An 18,272-nucleotide genomic window follows, 5' to 3' on the forward strand; every position below is an offset into this window, starting at 1 on the left:
CTGCGCAAGTAAAGATTTTGTACCATATACTGTTCTACCAGAAATTAGGCGTTGAAAAAATATATCTTTCTACTTGTACCGTATATATATATACTCTTACTCTTTTACTTGTTTCAGTCATTTGACTGCGGCCATGCAAGAGCACCACCTTTCGTAGAAGAAATCGACCCTAGGACTTATTTTTGCAAGCTTAGTACTTATTCTATTAGTATCTTTTGCCGAACCGCTAGATTACGGGGACGTAAACACACCAGCATCGGTTGTCAAAGCACAGCAATATCTGTTTCAACACAAAATTTTTTGCCAAGCCTTGTACGTATTCTATCGATCAGTATTGCCGAACGGTTAAGTTACTGGAAAGGAAACACATCAACACCAGTTGTCATACATTGGTGGGTGACAAACACGAGCACATAGATATACATACACATAAACACACACACACACACACACACACACACACACACACCACAACCACACACACACACACATATATATATATTATTATATATATATATATATATAAGTATATATATGCGAAGAGCTTCTTCCAGTTTCCGTCAACCAAATTCACTCACAAGGCTTTGGTTGGCTCCAGGCTATAAGAGACGAGTCTTGCCCATGCTGCCTCGCACAGGGACTGAATCCGGAACCATGTGGTTTGGAAGTAAGCTTCTTACCACAATGCTATGCTTGTGCGCATATGTATGTATGTATATATATATATATATATATATGTATATATATATATATATATACACATCTGTGTGTTTGTGTATATATTTACATGCGTGCACACACACATATTTATCATTTGATGGAGGCATAGGCAGATAGAGAGCATGATTTTTTCTTCCCCATTTCCTTTTACCCTCTCTCCCACTCACCTTTCATTTTTTGTTTCTTCTCCACTTTCCCCTCTCTCTCTCCCACTCCAATCACTCTCCTATTCGCTTCCTCCTTTTATACCTCCTTGTGGTTTTTATCTCTCTCTTTCTTCCTCTATCACATCCTCTCTCCCTCTCTCTCTCTCTCGTCATCTCTCCGTCTCTTATTCTCTTCATTCTCTCACTCTGTTTTCTACCTCGCTACCACTCATCCTGTCTTCCCTGTCTCGCCTCCTCTTTCTGCCAATCTATCTTCCATCTCCCCATCGCGATCACTCAACCTTACTCTTGTTTCTTCATTAACTTGACATTTCATGTGAGCGATCCCTAGTTTCAAATAAAACGACAAATAATAATAAAAACAAACAAAAGGAAAATAAAACAATTATCCTAAGGACCCTTACCTTTATTCTTGCTAATAATCCTCGTCATGAAAGGTGACAATTTCACTTTTCATCCTTTGTGAATTCAAGTATTTTTAAGGCATTCTCGAAATAAAAAAAAAAATTAAAATTTTCCCAAGCAATTTCTTGAAGGAAAATCCTGGCATAATTTTTAATAATAATTATTTTTCTAATTAACTCATATAAAATAAAAATTAAGGAAAAAATATTATTAAAACTGCAATTATATTCTCACAAGTTCGATGAATCATATTAGAGAATAGAAGGGCATAGCGTGTGGGCGGTTATGTAGCGAGAGGAAAATCAGTGTTAAAAATAATTGAGTGTGCTGGAAATGTGTAACCATTTCCACTGACATGATCTTTTAATGCTTCCAGCTACTTGAACTCCAATCATCGATGAACATCCTGTCATTGACCACTTCGCAGTTATAGCATCTCTTGTAGCTGTTCTTGTGGTGGTGGTGGTGGTGGGGAGGAGGTTTTCGTTGTTGTTATTAGTATTGGTGTTGTTGTACTCCTGCTGTTCTTCATGTGGTGGTTGTCGTTTTAGTCAAGATAAATGAGATCGTACAGAAAGAAAAAAAGTATTTTTTTTTTTAAATGCTTCTTACACTTAGAATCTCGTCTTTACATCCATGGGGGTTCTGGTGAATTTTGTCAACATTAAAATATATATAAATAAATATAGAGAGTCAATTATGCGGATTAACAAATTAGAGATATTAAATGTAACAGTTTGACTATGAATATAAAATATATGTGCAGGCTCGGTGGCTGTGTGGTAGGACGATTGCCTCACAACCACATGGTTCTGGGTTCAGTCCCACTGCATGGCACTTTGGGCAAGTGTCTTCTACTATAGCCACCTAACTACCAGAACCTTGTGAGTGGATTTGGTAGATGGGAACTGAAAGAAGCCCGTCGTATACATATTTATATATACATATGTGTGTGTATGTGTGTGTGTCAAAATTTTGCTACCAAACTTCTCCGCAACCACTGGACCGATTTCGACCAAATTTGGCTTGAGGAACTGTGGGTACCGGAAGAATATCACCATCTTAATGGGACCCTAGAAAACTAAACGGTCCGGTTCCATTTTGAGTGGACCGCATTCAAACGCTAAATGTAAATGAAACCGATCCCTGAATTTGAGGCCACATTACTTCCTCTCAACCGATCGAGGAACCGTGGGTACCCGTAGAATGTCAACTTCTATATGGGATTCACGAAAATTAACCGGTACGGTTTCAGTCTGCTAAAATCCGACAAAACCAATTACATCTCTCTCATTACTCAATGTCTTCTCATAATATTCCCCCTGCTTACTACCTCTTTATCATATTGAGAGGCGTAGTGTGAGGAATGTTACCTCTCATATCTATTTCTCTCTCCTTCCTACATATTTACTGCATTCCTTAACTCACTCACGCTTAACCGTTTGCACTCTTTTCCATGTCTCTTTCGGTGTTATTTGATGTTTCTCTCTCTCTCTCTCTCTCTCTCTCTCTCTCTCTCTCACACACACACACATATATATTTATATATCATATATATATGTATGTAGTAACTATATATATATATATATACATATATATATATATATATATAGATATACAATATATATATATATATATATATATATACATTATAATATATATATATATATATATATATATATATATATATATATAGATATATATATATATATTATATATATATATATATATATATATTATATAATATATATATAATATAATATATATATATATATAATATATATTGAACCAACTTCACGGCAGGGGTGCAGATGAGGGCAGCTGCATCAAACCTCTCTCATGCACCAAATGACAATTGCTAAAAAGCATTCGTGAAGTAAAATCATGTAGCAATACAGAATGGCGGTGCCCCAGCATGGTCGCACCTCATGAGCTGAAGCTAGATAAAATAATATATATATATATACATATACATATTTCTTTACTATCCACAAGGGGCTAAATACAGAGGGGACAAACAAGGACAGACAAACGGATTAAGTCGATTACTTCGACCCCAGGACGTAATTTATCGACCCCGAAAGGATGATATATATATATATATATATATATATACATATGTATTAAACGTATTGAATTCACTCTCTCATTCAATGTAATCTCTCATAACCCTCTCTCCTTCTTTCTCTCTCTGTCTCTCTCTCTCTCTCAGACACACACATATTTACTATTTCACTTCATTCTCTCTTAATCGGTTACATTCTTTCAAATGTTTCTATCGTCGCCATTTTGTAGAAGAAAAAAATCCCATAAAATCACTGTTAGTCTTCGGTGAAAAGTGTGATTTTTATGTTATTGAATTGCTCTAAACGAATTTGACCATACAAATGTTAGAAATATAGTATTTTTTAAGCCATTAATAAAATTTGTCGGACCTATTTTCATGTCGCCGGGCGTTGGAGCTATTGTCAAGCCTGTTTACGTCATGGCGTGTATGAATATATTATTGAATGTACTGACGTTTGATGTTTCACATCTGAAACAGCAGACGTAAAAAATATGAAAATTTCGGAAACTTAGCGCATTCGACTGCATGAAAATGGGTTCGACTAATTGTATTATTAGCTACAAAAAATACTAAATTTCCGATATTTTTACGGACAAATTCGTTTAGAGCAATTCAAAGCATAAAAAAGCGGGCTTTAAAATAGTGTTTAGCGAGCGTGGTGCAATTGTACATAATTACCCAAGGTAAATATTTACAATTAATACCTATATCTTTACTACCCACAAGGGGCTACACACAGAGGGGATAAACAAGGACAGACAAACGGATTAAGTCGATTACATCGACCTCAGTGTGTAACTGGTACTTAATTTATCGACCCCGAAAGGATGAAAGGCAAAGTCGACCTCGGCGGAATTTGAACTCAGAACGTAACGGAAGGCGAAATACCGGATAAGCATTTCGCCCGGCGTGCTAACGTTTCCGCCAGCTCGCCGCCTTTAATTTACAATTTATACCGTGAAAACTTCCCGTTCAGAGAAATTAGCTGAAATACTAGCTGAATCGACTCAAAATTTTCACTGTATAATTGTCATAAATATTCACACTTTTTTCAGTACACTATGCCAAGAAAAAGAAAGGGCAACAAAATCCTGAAAAAAATTGCCGTTCGCAAAAGATCGCTGGGTAAGGACGATAGACGCTCATTGAAAAACAAAAAAAAACAGACAAGGACTTAAAGCCTCTGGACGTCCGCCTCTTCACGCCCGCCTATCAGACGCTGCGTTCTACCCGCATCTTTTGACGCACGCCTTCGCCCGCCTTCGCCCGCCTTCGCCCGCCTTCGCCCGCCTTCGTCCGCCTTCGCCCGCCTCCGGACGTCCGCCTTTGCCCGCCTTTCAGACGCCGCTGCGTTCTCCCGCCCCTTTCGACGCACGCGTTTGCCCGCCTTCGCTCGCTCGCCCGCCGGCAACCACCGCACAACCGCTCTTTATGTAGGGTCGTGGCCGAACGGCATAGGTGACCGCCTGGAAGCGAAGGAGAATACAAGAAACCTGTGCAATGGTAAACCAGAAGAAACAGAGCTACGGAGAAATGCTGATCGGCAAAGGAGACAGGAAAGCCGTGCAATAGAAAGACCAGGAGATTAAGAAGTATGGAGAAATGCGAATCGGATAAGAATACAGCAAATCCGTGCAGTGGAAAGACTAGGAAAAAAGAGAAGCATGGAGGAATGTGTATCAGCTGAGAATACAGAATAGGCAGATAGAGAGCATGACTTTTTCTTCCCCATTTCCTTTTACCCTCTCTCCCATTCACCTTTCATTTTTCGTTTCTTCTCCACTTCCCTCTCTCTTCCACTCCAAACACTCTCCCATCCACTTCCTACTTTTAACCCTCCTTATCGTTTTTATCTCTCTCTTTCTTCCTCTATCACATTCTCTCTCCCTCTCTCTCTCTCTCTCGTCATCTCTCCGTCTCTCATTCTCCTCTTTCTCTCACTCTGTTTTCTTCCTATCTACCTCTCATCCTCTCTTCCCTGTCTCGCCTCCTCTTTCTGCCGATCTATCTTCCATCTCCCCATCGCGATCACTCAACCTTACTCTTGTTTCTTCATTAACTTGACATTTCATGTGAGCGATCCCTAGTTTCAAATAAAACGACAAATAATAAAAAACAAACAAAAGGAGAATACAGCTGAGAATACAGAAAGGCCGTGGAATGGAAACACCACGGGAAACAGCAGCGCGGAGAAATATTGATCGGCTGAGGAAACAGGACTCTAAGGATAACACGTCGCTGCCACGAATTCAGCAGCAACAAGCAAACAACCAGGCACGATACCAATGGAGACTTGGTCAGGAAAGAGAATGACTACGGAAGTAGATTTGGCAGGTTTTCATGAGAAAGAGCCAAACCGAAGCCTTGTGTTGGACTACTGCGTAAACATTTGTAACAGAACATGACCTGACTGCGTGGAGACGCAATGGCCCAGTGGTTAGAGCTGCGGACTCGCAGTCGGAGGATCGCGGTTTCGATACCCAGACTGGGCGTTGTGTGTGTTTATTGAGCGAAAACACCTAAAAGCTCCACGACCTCCGGCAGGTGGGGTGCTGACCCCTGTTGTACTCTTTCGCCACAACTTTCTCTTACTCTCTCTACCTGTTTCTTTAGTAACGCTGCGATGGACTGGCGTCCCGTTCACCTGGTGGGGGGGAGCACATACGCCACAGAAAGCAGGAAACCGGGCCCATGAGCCTGGCTAGTCTTGAAAAGGCAGAAAAAGAAGAAAAAGATGACCTGACTGCAAAGCTTACCTTTAGGGTGCTAAGAAAACTACCCAATGAAGAGTTGGGCCTGCTCGGTGATTAATATTTAACAGCTGCGGTATTATAACTGTACTAAGGTAGCATAATAGTTTGCTCTATAAATTGGGGCTAGAATGAATGTGGCAAAGGAAAAATTAGCAATGACACAGTTTCACATATTAAAAAAAAGCTCCCCACATTTAATAGCTAGGTACGATTATGTTTAATCTATGCGGTCAAATGTTTCAGAACATGATTCATGACTAGTATAATTTCCTGGCTATGGCTTCACTTGACTAGATATCCGCCAGTTGGACCACAGTGTGGTAGCACATTTATGCCTACTTCACGATTCTAGGAAAATTATTGTAAAACCGCATAGGAAGTCTCCTACCAGCAATAAATATGAAGCCAGCCTACGCACAGCCATATTTCGATCACACCGAAACTGAGATGAGAAACAGGTTGTCATTCAGAGGAACTGACAATGACCTTAATTAGAACATTGTGTTAGAATTGCTGAGAGCACTGCATTTGTCATAATCCATATGTCAAAAGTTTTAACGAGGCTATTGATATAATTAAAGAATACTCTGTACCAGGAAAATGTTCAACCGGTGATTTATTATGAGTCATGACAAACGGTTTATTGCTGCTGGGTCACATGAGATATCCTATAATCCACCGACTGCATCAGAAGTTGGTGTGATTATGGTGGGAGATGATACCGATAATCCAAACATTAAACCTGTCGATGTCGTTGTGTAGTTCAGAGAAATCAATGGGGAGTTATGTACTTGTGTGTCCCTATGGGTAAGATGGCTGGAATGTACTCCTGAAAGACAAAGACGAAGCAAAATCATCACTGAATGTGGCTTTTAATCTTATCGTCTACAGATAAGAAAGGATGAGTCTAATAGCATAACAGAAAGTAGACAGCCGATGCAAGAATATGAAGTAGATCAATGCAGTAGATCAATATGCAAAGATAGGGCAAGATCATTTACACTTCCCGAGAAATCATCAGAAGCAGCTTAAGTCTGAAAAGCTCTAGGACCTTCTAGATGCCTTTGCAAATGGTGACATGAATGACGCAGAGCCTTAAATCATACTTCCACCATCACATAGTAGATCTCGATTTCAAAGGGAGGGTTTCCAATGTGGAATTGTTCTGGTGAGAGACTTAGGAAATCCAGACTACTTCATCACTATGACAAACTGGACTGAGATAACGGAAGCCCCGTCTGGTTCAGGGAACAATGTGCATATATTGGCTTTGGTTCTGAGAACAATAAATTGAATATATTGGTGTTGGACTCAGGGTATAAGGGTATGAAAAGAATCTGCGTCGACAACGTTGTCTATAAGGAAAGTCTTTAAGAAAATTATAGTAAGTTTCACTTTTTAATTTCAAATTACGAACAGGAGTTTAGATGTGTACTAGTCGAATTGTAACTGGTACTTATTTAATCGACCCCGATAGGATGAAATGCAAAGTCGACCTCGGCGGAATTTGAACCCAGGACGTAACGGCAGACGAAATACCTATTTCTTTACTACCCACAAGGGGCTAAACACAGAGAGGACAAACATGGACAGACAAACGGATTAAGTCGATTACATCGACTCCAGTGCGTAACTGGTACTTATTTAATCGACCCCGAAAGGATGAAAGGCAAAGTTGACCTCGGCGGAATTTGAACTCAGGACGTACCGGCAGACGAAATACCGCTAAGCACTTTGCTCGGTGTGCTAACGATTGTGTCGACTCAGCCATCTTAAAGTAGATAATGCTATTAAAATCAATATACCTCGAAAAAACAGACAGGTCAATGAAGTCACTTACATACAAATGTGCTCCTTTCAGAACATGTAGAGCTGATCACCAGATTAACTGGAAATCTAGATTTGTAATCCGCAGCACACAATATCGTCCACTATCGGTTGAGACTTATACGTATATTCTTTTATTCTTTTACTTGTTTAAGGCATTTGACTGCGACCATGCTGGAGTAGCGCCTTAAAGGGTTTTAGTCGAACAAATCAACCTCAGGACATATTCGTTGTAAGCCTAGTACTTATTCTCTCGGTCTCTTTTTCGAACCGATAAGTTACGGGGACGTAAGCACACCAACATCGGTTGTAAAGCGACGGTGGGGGTGCAAATACAGGCACAAAGACACACACATAAATATATGCAATCTTACATATATGACGGGCTTCTTTCAGTTTCCGTCTGCCAAATCCACTCACAAGGCGTTGGTCGGCCCGATGATATATAGAAAAGACTTCACCAAAGTTCTACGAAGCGGGACTGAACTCGAAACCATGTGGTTGAGAAGTAAGGTTCTTACCACATAACCAACTCTGCACCTGTTTAAACATAATTATTTACCCACTTCAGTGGCGACAATATTTGGAGCCATGGTGTAATGAATGGTTGAACACTATGAATTGTAAATACATGTAAAATATTTAATTTCAAATTTCGGCACAAGGACTGCAATTTGACGGGAAGGACTAAGTCGATTATATCAACCCCAGTCCTGAAATCATACTTATTTTAGCGACCCCGAAATGATGAAAAGCAAACTCGACGTCAGCAGCATTTGAACTCAAGATATAGAGTCGGAAGAAATTTCACAGATCACTATTTCCCGACGGCGTAACGATTCTACTATCTCACCGCCCTGTTTTATACAAAATATTATCAGTATATAAAACAGTTGACCTGTAAGGTTCCATTAACCAGAGAATAATACACTTATTTTTACGATAAATTATATAATTACTAAATATATTTGACGCACAAAGTATATTGGTCGTGTATATGTGATATAAAACAGTGTATTTTATAAACAAGAACGGCTGACAAAATAGGAGAAATGATTAGAGCGAACTGACAAGGAAGCATTACAAAGAGATAGACATCTATACCTGACCAACATTCTATAATTGAAAAAGTCAGGCAGAGTGTGTACAGTCATTCCTCAGAATAACTAAAAATGTAGGTTTTGTTGACTACTACATCCAATGTGAACACGCAGATGTTACCATTGCATTTTTATCACTCGTGTGTCATTATTCAATATTCAGCATTCATTATTCATTATTCACTGGCTAAAATCGCCACTCAGCTTTCAGTTCTCTGTCTTAGATCAAACAATGCTTCTTCAAAGTTTCAAGATTTTGCACATGAAATATATTTCCATTCATCTTAATCAACAAAACATCAGAATATAATGCAGCATTATGTCTCATTTATACAGAAATCGATACAGAACTACATATACATATATACATATATTACAAACACACACAAAATCATACACAGACATATGTATGCATATATATATATATATATATATATATATATATATATTTACATACATGCAAGCATATATATGAGTGCATGTACATGTATATGAATATATATATATATATATATATATATATATATATACACGCATACATATATATATATGTACTTGTATATATATACATACATAAATATGTATGTACATTTGTGTATGTATATATATATATAAGTGCATACAAACACGTGCATAAAATGTATATATACATAAATACATATATATATATATATATAAGCGTGTGTGAACACCCACATATGCATATGTATGTGTATATGTATGTGTGTGTATGTCTGTATATCTATATATGTATATATGTTTATGTATGTATATATATATATGTATATATACATATATACATATATATTATATATATATATATATACATATATATATATATATATATATATATACACCTATATACACCTATGTGTATATCACAGTGAAGTGATCTATAAGAATACGTATATCCATTACATTTACTTCTTAAAGCACACACCAACTTTCTACAAAAGAAATTAAAGCATCCATTAAATAAAAAAAAGGTATTTCTTCCTCCATCAAGAGAAGATGAAACGTAGAACGGGAACCAAGGAATCAGTAGCGTTCTTTTGATATCCTTGCTTACCGTTGCAATTATATATATATCGCATACATACAAACAGATGAATAGACACGCGCACATTCAGAAATACGTGCATGCCTACATATCATTATAAGAAGATATATTTCTAAATAATATAAATAATATATATTATGTATCTTGAATCCAGTCGATCACGTTTAATATAGAATATGCTGAGTGCAATTTTGAATTATATCGATCGTATTTCGTTCGCTAGGAGGTAAATTTCAATCAAACTCCCCCGCGATTTTTGCAACCAAGATCTTTTAAACTAAACAAAGTAGGTTATATATCTAGGTAATATCAATAAAATGAAATACCCCGCCCGACCCTTGAATCTCCATCCTGCACGTTGATTTTGAATGGAACTTGTTCACTTGTAATTTAATTGTTTGAATTTCTTCTTTCGGTGCTGGAATTCAATTTAAACAACCCCCACACATGTACAAGTTAGTAACTTTATTTTCAATTTGTTCAGTGTACCTCATACACAAACCTGTTCCTATGTTAGATGTTAGGAGAGGAAAGGTGGAGAGGGGCGAATTGCCATTTGTGTTTGTGCAAATTAGAAGAGAGATACAGGGTAAGAAAAGCAGTTTGGTCTTAACATGTATAAAGGTTCTAAAGACATCGTGGCTGTTTGGTATGAAGCTATCTTCCTAACGACATGGTTCCGGGTTCAGTCCCACTGCGTGGCACCTTGGGCAGGTGTCTTCTACTATAGCCTCCAACCGATCAAACTTGGTTGACGGAAACTGAACGAAGATCATCGTAGACGTGTGTGTGTGTGTGTGTGTTCACCATCACAGCTTGACAACGGATGTTGGTATGTTTACGTCCCTGTAACTTGAGGCCACCAGAATAAGTACTAACCTTAATAAGTAAGTCCTCAGGATTATTTGTTCGACGAAAACCCTTCAAGGCGTTGCTCTAGTATGGTTGCAGTCAAATGACCAAAGCAAGTAAAGAATAAAAAAAATATCTTATATCATCAAAGAGAGCAATGCTGTTCCCTACCACATATCGGAACTAAATTAAAGGGAACAGTTGAGGACGGAAGGGTTTTAAGGTGTCGTTGATATTCTCAGCGACGCCACGGACGGACAAAAGTGAGCTAGAACGGAAAATTATGAAAGCATTAGAGGAATTGAAAGTTTAAAATAAAATACTATGATATGATTGTATCGCAGTTGGATGGCCTTATCTTTGAAAAGCACAAGCGAAACGCTTAGGAAAAACTCAAATTTTTTTTAAGTCACCCCAAATCATGACAAAAATATCGATATAAGATGGATGCAAATAGTCGTTTGTGTTATCGTTAATGAGTGTGGAGGGGAAGTGCGGCGAGCTGGCAGAATATTTGGGACACAGGGTCAAAATGATTGACCTTAATATGTCCGTCCTTACGCTCTGAATGCACATTCCACCAAAGTTGACTTTACCTTTCATACTGAGTCGATATGATAAGTGCTAGCTTAGCATTGGGTTCAATGTAATCGATTTAACCCGCCTCCTAAAAATAATTCCTTGCCTTGAGCGAAAATTTGAAATCATTAACGAGCGGGGTATAAAAAATTGCTGAGACCCCCTTCGGTCATGACTGACCATGGGATTGCACCAAGAAGGTTGCCCTCACAGGCTTAAGTCCGGGCAAAGTTTTTTATCGAAGAGCAGAACTCGCCCATGCATACAGGCCTCCCCTCTCTACGTCACAACTGTTATCCAAGGAAAAGGCAAAGAACGATACAGCTTGGCATCTGTGATGTCGCAACCTATTTCTACAACTGAGTGAACTGGAGCAACGTGAAATAAAGTGTCTTGCTCAAGAACACAACAGAACACAACTCATAACCGCACGATCGTAAGCTCGACGCTTCTTTTCGAGGTCTTACTGTCCATGTTCAGACAGTAGGATTATATATGAGCAAAACCCTTCCCAGCTACAAAAAAAAAACAACATAATGCACAGGCATCGCTTGAAATAGACCTTTCACAAAAAGGGCTGGTCGTAGCCTTCGCATGTTTGAGAATTCCGTTCAGGCGATGGCAATACTCGACCACAATTTGCAGCCATCATGTATGCATGTACGTACGTATGTCTGTAAGTATATATGTATGTATGTATGTTCAGAATAATAGAAATAGTAGCTAAACTACCCTCAGCTCACATATCAATCTTTTAAACAAGATACCAAATGTTACATTTGTCTTCTACTATAGCCTCGGGCTGACCAAATCCTTGTGAGTGGATTTGGTAGACGGAAACTGAAAGAAGTCGTACATACAACCTGCCTCAAAGAAGAAAAAGCCTAGAGCGCCACGGTTGGAAATCTTTTAGACAAGGATCTCCTTGTATCCATCTGGGTGATCCGGGTGATCTGTAATCTCTATGTGGATAACACGAATGATGTTAAATCTCATTCAAAACAATCGAGGTTAAAAGCCGCATGAAATCCATCCTTTTCGACAACCTAGCTATTTACACAGCTCACATTAAAGACCACTTCCAAAACCATTTTTGCTATATCTCTATTAAAATTCGCTGCCTTTGTTTTATTCACATTTAGAAATATTAAAGAATTTATTCAAATAACTTTGTGGTTATTAAGCTGGTGTTTGTCACATAAATTAAAATGAAATTTTGATGAAAAGATTTAACTAAGATTTACTTTATCTCTTTTGTTAGAATATTTCTTTTGAAATTCACTGCTTTCATTTCAAGCAAATAATTCTGAAAATAACGAAGCATTTAGCATAATATTTTTTCCCATTAACAAGGTGTTTGGAAGAACGTTAATTTAACATTGAATTTTGATGGAGAAAGTCAATTTAGATCACTTGAAGGCAGTCAATATGTATTATAAGACTAGGGTATCTCTCAGGAAGGCTCATATCAACGGAGATGAAGCTGTTTATTATTGGAGATGCAAAGTTGGGACTAGACTAGCCTGAATCTATTGTATTCAATCTGTAAACGTTCTCTACAGCTTAGTGACAGCAGTAACTGGAGAAAAAGGCGGCGAGCTGGCAGAAACGTTAGCACGCCGGGGCGAAATGCTTAGCGGTATTTCGTCTGCGTTATGTTGTGATTTCAAATTCCGCCGAGGTCGACTTTGCCTTTCATCCTTTCGGGGTCGATAAATTATGTACCAATTACGCACTGGGGTCGATGTAATCGACTTAATACCTATGTCTGTCCTTGTTTGTCCCATCTGTGTTTAGCCCCTTGTGGGTAATAAAGAAATAGGTATTTCGTCTGCGTTACGTTGTGAGTTCAAATTCCGCCGAGGTCGACTTTGCCTTTCATCCTTTCGGGGTCGATAAATTAAGTACCAGTTACGTACTGGGGTCGATGTAACCGACTTAATACCTATGTCTGTCCTTGTTTGTCCCCTCTGTGTTTAGCCCCTTGTGGGTAATAAAGAAATAGGTAACTGGTGAAAAAGCGAGCTGGCAGAAACACGAGCACACCGGGCGAAATGCGTAGCCGTATTTCGTCTGTCTTTACGTTCTGAGTTCAAATTCCGCCGAGGTCGACTTTGCCTGTCATCCTTTCAGGGTCAATAATTTAAGTACCAGTTACGCACTGGAGTCGATGTAATCAACTTAATTCGTTTGTCTGTCCTTGTTTGTCCCCTCTATGGGCAATAAAAAATAGGAAACTAGAGAAAAAGCAACCAGTTTCATTATTCGAGCTATGATCTTTGAAAGGGTACCCTTATTTCATCTCAATGAATTGTGACATATGGATTCTGCTGGCGCAGAAATGATTGAGAATGATCCCTTAATAATTTCCAAGTTTCTGGCTGGAAGTACTATCAACATGTGCGTAGCCACCTGCATGATATTTAATATGAAGGTGACAAACCTGTAATCTCTAAAAGTCATGGATATAAAGAAAAAGACTGACCTTAGATTCATTTCTATAACAATTTCAACATTTATATCCTTACATGTATTCAAATTCTAATCACTAATCAAATGTTACTTTAAACATACACACACACATGGGCTCCGTGTGAGCAGTCATCTAAAAGTTTTTTGTGCATCTTGATGTTGACACAAGTTCCTTGCTTTTCCTGATGAGAAAGCGGCATAATATACTCCTTATTCCTTCTCAATTAGGAATATGCAGCCTTCGAAACATATGTCGAAAATAAAGGAATTTTGTTAATTCGTCGTTCAACCCCATTCTTTCATATATTTATATTTAAAAAAAAAACGTACAAATTTCCACACGAAAGCACGTAACTTCAAACGTGTCTTCTCTGATGTGAATTTGTTACCCAGGTATCGGTTAACCGAATTATCCATAACAAGATAATTCATTCAACTACTCAAATATATATATATATATATATATATATAATATATATATATACATTGATACGTGTCACCTAAAAAAAGAAATGAGTCCTGCGCGTGCGGAAAAACCTACTTTTTTTACTATCTTGGCTTATATGCCTCATAATTAAACTATTTTCTTTAGTCATTTTGCGAGATCGATATAAGCTTTAAGCTTACAAAAATACTATTATTGTCATTTAGAGAATATCGACACGGCTTTAAAAAATCGCAGCAAAATTACACACACACACACACACATACACGCTCACATATATACTTCCTAAATGCCTACGGGTTCCAGATGTGGAACATTTTAAGGATTTTAAGGATTATATATATATATATATATATATATATATATAATATATATATATATATATTCATTTCCATCCTCAGCATAATATTTCGAGAAGGGTAGGGTCCTAGCATTTTCAACTTTATATATTCTCGAAAGATATATATATAGGGAAAGAGAGAGAGATATATAAAGAGAGAGCAAGAAGTAAAGTTAACTGCGAATACTATTCTGATGAAACAAAATCATGCATAATTGCAATAAAGTATTGGTGCATAGTTGCATAGCCACAGCAAAAATGTATTCAGAGAAGACATGTCCACCACAAATAAAAAAACCTATATGGCAGACATCATACGGTTCGATCAACCGAGTAAAAAAATATATAACCAGCGTGGCAAAGCAACGAGGAAAATCCTTCATAAAGTATTCTAGGAGTGGCTGTGTGGTAAGTAGCTTGCTAACCAACCACATGGTTTCGGGTTCAGTCCCACTGCGTGGCATCTTGGGCAAGTGTCTTCTACTATAGCCCCGGGCCGACCAATGCCTTGTGAGTGGATTTGGTAGACGGAAACTGAAGGAAGCCTGTCGTGTATATGTATATATATATATATATATGTGTGTGTGTGTGTCTGTGTTTGTCCCCCTAGCATTGCTTGACAACCTATTTCTTTATTACCCACAAGGGGCTAAAAACAGAGGGACAAACAAGGACAGACATAGGTGTTAAGTCGATTACATCGACGCCAGTGCGTAACTGGTACTTAATTTATCGACCCCGAAAGGATGAAAGGCAAAGTCGACCTCGGCGGAATTTGAACTCACAGCGTAACGCAGACGAAATACCGCTAAGCATTTCGCCCGGTGCGCTAACGTTTCTGCCAGCTCACCGCCTTAATTGCTTGACAACCGATGCTGGTGTGTTTACGTCCCCGTTACTTAGCGGTTCGGCAAAAAAGAGACTGATAGAATAAGTACTGGGCTTACAAAGAATAAGTCCCGGGGTCGGGTTGCTCGATTAAAGGCGGTGCTCCAGCATGGCCGTAGTCAAATGACTGAAACAAGTAAAAGAGTAAAAGAGCAAAAGAGTAGTATTGCCGGCGTTTGTTTGGAATTCGTGTTCTATGGGATCGATCTCCCATTCTTTCTTTTCATTTAACAAGCAGTTAAAATCTACCACCACAGCAGATTCTATGCGAAATATCATTTGATTACCTAAACACACGATGTTTTATCAAAATTTCTACGACCGAAAGAAAAGACAGCCATAATAATGCAGACGCTGATTTGATTTCTGTAGATAATCAGGAAAATGACTTAGATCGGTTTATCAGGGTATTTATTTAAGAACCAATTATACCCGAAAAATCTGTCTCAAAGGAAACATTAAATCGCTCTTTAAGTATATTCTTGGAAAGAAAAATAAGAGCGAATCCACCCATATTGCTTCGTCTACAAAGTAAATAGCAGATTAATATCTTAATAATCCAAAATCATTCAATTATTGTTTGACTGTGAAATATGATATTCTTAACGCTTAAAACACCCACACAAAATGGCGAACAGAAAAGTTAAAGCTAATACCGCCATGTTTGTATTTTCGATGTGCAACAGACAGAAACACTGGTGACGTCACACATTAAGTGACTTGCAACCAAGAAAACAATTTGATAGAATATGCGATAATTTCTTATGAAATTGCCACTATCAGCTGTAGGGAAGTAATATACATAAAGGTTGATGCAGAACTGTTAATATACATATGGTGTAACCATCCTCTGTACAAATTTGTTCGAATTAGGATTAGAGTCAAACGTCCCATCGCTTTCATAATGGCTATTTGTTGTTGTTAAAGTGTCGTAGAATCAAAATGCCTTGATATATGTATTTATTTATTCTCTTTTATTATTTTATTTGTATCAGTCGTTCGACTGCGGCCATGCTAGGGCACCGCCTTTAGTCGAGCAAATCGACCCCAGGACTTATTCTTTGTAAGCCTAGTACTTATTCTATCGGTTTCTTTTGCCAAACCGCTAAGTTACGGGGACCTAAACACACCAGCACCGGTTGTCAAGCGATGTTGGTGGGGACAAACACAGACATATATACGACGGGCTTCATTCAGTTTCCACTCACAAGGCTTTGGTCGGCCAGAGGCTATAATAAAAACACCTGCCCAAGTTGCCACGCAGTGGGACTGAAACCGGAACCATGTGGTTGGTAAGCAAGCTACTTACCACACAGCCACACCTACACCTATGTAAGTATAAAACAGATTTCGTTTCGATCTTGTAAATATGTCTGAACAAATATCGTTACATATGTGCATATGTGTGTCTGTGTTCGTGGGTGAGTGCGTGTGTATATAAAAATATATATTTATATATGTATATATATATATATAATATGTATGTATGTATATATATATACATATATATATATACACTTATATAAACTATACCACAAAAAGGAACGTGGCACACATACTAAATATAAACCGGTTTATTAACAGACTGTCATAGCATTAATTGAAGAGTGCTAATTAAGACAAATCGTTCTTTCATAATGATAAAACGTCATTTCCTGGATCATTGTAACGTCACATGGTATCATGTGATGATGGAGTGTCCTGAATCCTACCGTTAGCGTTGATTACCGCTATGCATCTTATGTATATTAAATGCACTAAAAGATTGATGAAGGCCCTGAGGATAGAAGCCCACACTCTTTTAAAACTTGCAGTGAGTTGTGCTTCAATTGACGGATGTCAGTTAGCCCTCTTTGAGCTTCGTCCTATAGAGCAGGCCTTGGCAGTGTCTGGATGCTGTGCTGTTGGATGAAGTCTGTTGTCAAACTGGCAGTATTGGTACGGGGGCTGTCGTGTTGGAAAACATGATTCTGATGATGGGCGAAGTATGACACAACGTGAGGCCTCAACCACTGGTCGATGTAGCGAGCAGCGGCTACTCTATAACCCCGGCCTTTGCCGATGTTTTCGAAGACCACCGCTCTACATTTCTGGTTCAGTGCAATCCCGCTCCATATCAGGATGCCCTGGCTTCCCCATGGGTCCCTCTCCACCAAACAGCGATCGGCATGGCGTTCACCCCTTCTTCTCCAAACCATAGCTCTGCCATCTGCCACAGAGATGCAATATCGACTGTCGCCAGAGAAGACTACATTCGTCCACTGCTGATATCGCCAAGTCTGACATCTTTGAGCGCACTGCAGACGTGCCCGCTGATGACGATCAGTGTAGATGGAACCTCTAGCAGGACGTCCACAAGACAGATTGGAAGATCTCAGCCGTCGGTGAACTGTCTCTGCACCAATAGGTCTGTGGTGAGTCCCTATGGTCTGCCTAGCTGATTCCGCTGACTTCCGGAATCGGTTCTGTAAGTGCTGTCGGTGCAGGCAGCAATCTTGGCGTACCGTTGTAACACTCAGCCGGACTAGGCGTGGACGATCATCCGATTGTATCGTCCCCTTAGCCGCTAAAGTGCCCGAATACTGCAGTTGAAATC

General features: G+C 38.7%; 1 long non-coding RNA gene across 1 annotated transcript; it reads left to right on the forward strand.

The window, feature by feature from the left end:
* Nucleotides 1-6,142: 6,142 nt before the first annotated feature.
* Nucleotides 6,143-11,656, forward strand: LOC118768673. Its single transcript, XR_005004451.1, has 3 exons — nucleotides 6,143-6,247; nucleotides 8,134-8,140; nucleotides 11,644-11,656. It is a non-coding gene; the product is annotated as an uncharacterized LOC118768673 (long non-coding RNA).
* The last annotated feature ends 6,616 nt before the right edge of the window (nucleotides 11,657-18,272 follow it).

This window comes from Octopus sinensis, unplaced genomic scaffold, assembly GCF_006345805.1.
Source record: "Octopus sinensis unplaced genomic scaffold, ASM634580v1 Contig00884, whole genome shotgun sequence".
Lineage (NCBI taxonomy): Eukaryota > Metazoa > Mollusca > Cephalopoda > Octopoda > Octopodidae > Octopus > Octopus sinensis.